Here is a 4411-nt window from a genome sequence, read left to right as displayed (position 1 = left end):
CTTACAGCCTCAGACACAGACACACCTTCACACCCAATGCACACAGACAATGTGCGCACACTGCTACACACTCACAGGTGAACATGTGCATCAAGGGTCACACAAGTAGGCCAGTACACAGAGACACTTACAAACTCACACATTGACACCCCTATGCGCACCTTCCTGCCCTCATCCCTGCCTCTGATTCCTGGTGACCACTGAAAGTAGCCATAATGGGTGACCTGGACACTGTCTCATTCTCTGAGTGTCAGAGCTGCCAGTCCATCAAAGGTCACCCAGGTCCCCAGGCACATGCTAATATTTATCTTCTCGTTCAAGCTGCCTTTCTCAGGAAAACTCTGTCTTTTAAGCAAAGATCTTCTGGGTCACAGGAAAGGAACAAACCTTGAGTGACATTTCTGCTGGTGGAAGAATCACACACACACACACACACACACACACACACACACACACACACACACTGCCTTTCTCTCTCTGAGACACTGAACCAAGGCCAAGACATTCCACCACGGAGTGACATATACACCCCTCCCCACCACTCTCAACATCTCGTGTTCTGGCATCTACTTTGCTTGAGGCCTGAATTAAGAACAGGCCCAAGCATAGACACATCCATTCTTAGATTTGGATTGAGGAGTAAAACCTTAGCTCTGTGTGTCCGAGGTTTGGAAAAATAGTTACCTAGTTCTTGGGTTACTTATCCAAGGCTCAGGGCTGTACTCTTACTCTTCGAGGGACTGCTTTCATGGGACCTATATCTGAGTTCAAGATTCCCAGCCCTCTGCACTTAGCTTCTCCCTGGGTCCTGTGTGCATCTGTGTAAGCCTTCTCACACATTCACCAACCTGGGGCCTTTTAGGGCTCTGCCTTCTGATCAGCCAGCCAGGGGCCCCGAGTCGATTGCTATGCAAGATTTATGACTGCATCATTTCCAGCAGATAATTTGACCATAATTTAGCATTTTTTTTTGCCTTTTCAAGTAACTCTGACATTCCTCTTTCATGGGGATGGGTACCCCTTTGGGGAAGCAGGGATGGGAAAGACATGCCCGGCTTTGTTCTGGCTCTGTTCCAGAGAAGTCATGTACACCCCCTACATCTTATCTGACTTTCCAGCTTTTGATCAATAGCAGAGGATATGTGTTTTATCCAAACACGAACCAAATGCATTCAACAGATTACACATTAATTTTACCATCATGACATTGAGTGGAGAGATAATCCACAAAAGTGCTTCAGATTTCTTAAAAGTGAATTTAATTAATAGTGGTAATGTGCGCTGGAGAGTTACAGTCCTGAGAAGCTATGTTCTGTACGTCTGAAAATGAGAGCTTATATTTCAAAGGCTTATTGCAGTGGAATTAAACGACCCAATTTATTAGTTGTAAATGTATGATTACTGCAGCTTTGCTACACACACACACACACACACACACACACGCACACGCACACGCACACACGCACACACGCAACCACCTGCACATATGCCGCATATTCTAGCTGGATTTAGTACACATAATCCTCTCTTCAAGGATCATATTTTGCAACAACGCTGCTACTCCATTAATTTATTTGTGAGATAGAGACAGGCAACTGATCCCCAACCTTCTGAACCCCAAACAGAAACCCTTTCGAGTTTTCTCATTTCCGTTCCTGCAAAGTGATTAGGAAGTGAACAAGGCTGCTAGGACAGAGGTGCTGTCTGTTTGCTGTCGGGATGGAGTTGGAGAGGTTGGGGGAAGGGGGGGGCTGGGAGGTAGAGGCTGCAGAAGGCTTGGGGCTTCTCTCCTCATATTCAGGTGTGGAGACTGAGGGAACACCTGCCATGCTCCAGGCACCACACAGAGCACATTCCACAGGCTCTCTCCTTGATGGACCCCTCTCAGAACAAGGCCCTAAGGCAGATGCGTGAGTCGCTTGTTTTCAAGACAAGGAAACTGAGGCTCAGAGGGATTGCCGAGAAATTTACGAGCATCCCTGAGTTCATGATCAGTGGGAGCAGGACTTGCTTGTGGGTCTGTCTGTCCCCAGAGTCTGTGCTCCTGCCCCAGCTCCTCTGATCCTTGCCTATGAGTGACAGACTGTTCACTGGAGACAGAGGAAAGGGATGGTGGGCAGTGAGTGCCTCCCTGGTGGCAAAACGTGAGTTGGAGAAAAAGTAGCAGCTAATGGTGGTGAGACAGGATGTGGAGTGTGGTACCAGCAAAAACTGTAGGCATGCCATTGCACTGGGTGTCATCAGACCAAGGGAGAGAATTCCTGGAAGAAGAAGTTCTTGCAAAACAGACAGACACTAAAGAACATTAAGAAAGACTCATATTTACAACACCGGTGAGGGCTAACGGTAAGAGAACAAGAGAAAAGAGAGAGGCATGAGTCAGAGGCAGAGGTTAAGCCTGGGATATGGATGGTAAAAAGTCTTTAGTTCCAGCAAGAGAAGTTGAGGTTTCTCCTGGAGATGAGAGAAAGCTACCCATGGTTAATGAGTATGAACTGATAGTACCGGAGGTGAAAGTTGCCAAGTCACTTATCTAAGGAAGCCAGTTGGGCAAAAATACAAGAGATAGAGAGCTGGAGAGGCTGTGTAAACCAGATAGTGTATCCATCTACATAGGTGTCTCATACTGGGGATGATGGAAAATTGCTAATAGAAAATAGAAATTTCATTAGGTTGGTAGGTGACTATCTTAGTTTCCTTTCCCTTTGCTAGGACAGAATATCTGACAGAGACAACTTACAGGAAGGGGGCCCTTTTGGCTCACAGTTCGGAGGGAACAGTCCATCATAGCATACAGGATGGGGAGGCGGGAGCAGTCCATCTGTGGCAGCAGGAACCTCCAGCAGCTGTTCCACATTGCAATGGCAGACAGGAAGCAGAGAGCTCACACTGGACACCTGGACATGGCATGAACATCAGTACTCACCCTAGAGGCCTATGTGTGCCAGCTAAGGTCCCATGCCCAGAGGTTCTCTCTATGACTTACCCTCAAATAGTTCCAGAACCATCTAGCAAGTCTGGGGGGGGGCAGATTTCACATTTAAAACATAACAGTAGACCACAAACTAACCCCCCCCACACACCTTTCTTCATATGTGTCCTTTGCAACGTGACTCTGAGGCCACCCTATCATAGACTAGAGCTATCGGTGGCAAGAGAGACAAGGTGTACTTCTATTCTGAGCCTGGCCTTACATCCCTTCTATCTCTGTACCACAAGCCTTACCCATCACCAAGGAAGCCCAGACTGGCCTGCCAGAGGAGCGAGCCCACGAGCTGTAGACCTGCATATATACATCTACACGGTCAGCCTGACCCAGCCCTCCCTCCTAACTCCCCAGTTCTGCCAGCAAAAGGGAGCCCAGCCTCGAGCAAGCAGCAGCCCCACCCCATCATCCTGTGGACTAATGAAAAATAAAGGTTTGTCCTTTTAAGTTCTATCTTGGAGCAGTTTGTTACCTGGCAATAGTGAGAAGATACAGTGACTCACTCGTTTGAAAAATAGCTCCATGCTGGTTCTCTTTCACCCCCACGAACAACTCTGGTTCAATATTGAAAATCACTCCATTGCAGTTGACACAGTGGAGGAGGGGAGGGGAGGCCCAAGAACATTCTGTATTCTGACACCTGGCTGCCTTTGCCTATCAGCGGTTGGTTGTTCTCAGCGGGGGAGTCCATTACAGATTCCGTGAGTCATACTCACCCCAGGTCAACTGCTGCTTCTCAAGCAGCTGTTGTCTGCAGTGGTTGTGCTCACATCTGGCCTCCATACGGACATCTCCCTGTCAGTCCTGAACTCTGGGCTCTGAGGAGAGGATCTGGTTGAGAAGCCCGGGTAGTGGACTGCCCAATCCTCATTCCCTTAAGGTACGTCTCTTCGGTGAAGTGCCATCTGCCGATGCCACAAGGGTGTCTAGCAACATGATCACCCCCACTCATGTGTGGGCAGCACCTACTGCAGGCCAGGTACAGTTTGCAACCTGGAATAGGCAATCTGCTCCTCTCCGCAGCCATGTAAGATGGTCTTGCTCAAAATCGCCCTTGCTGGTACGCTGAGGAGCCAAAGTGTTCCCCCAAAACTCTCACGTTGAAGGTTTATTCTCCAGTGTATCAGTGTTCACAGATGTGGCCTTTGGGAAGTGGTTGGCTGGTGATGACCTGGACCTCTTCAGTAACTCCATTACTTAACGGACTGGTGGAAGTGGGAAACTTGAGGAAGTGGGAGGTAGTTGGAAGAAGCAGGTCAATAGTGATCCCTGGAAGGGTGATATTACTCTCTCTCTCTCTCTCTCTCTCTCTCTCTCTCTCTCTCTCTCTCTGTCTCTCTCTTTCTGTCTCTCCATCTCTTCTTCTTTCCCTCCCCCCATCTGCCTCTCCCTCTCTCCCCCTCTTTCTCTCTCTGCTCTCTGTCT

Source organism: Microtus ochrogaster, unplaced genomic scaffold (assembly GCF_000317375.1).
Source record: "Microtus ochrogaster isolate Prairie Vole_2 unplaced genomic scaffold, MicOch1.0 UNK54, whole genome shotgun sequence".
Taxonomy (NCBI): Eukaryota; Metazoa; Chordata; class Mammalia; order Rodentia; family Cricetidae; genus Microtus; species Microtus ochrogaster.
This window is presented reverse-complemented; position numbering follows the sequence as displayed.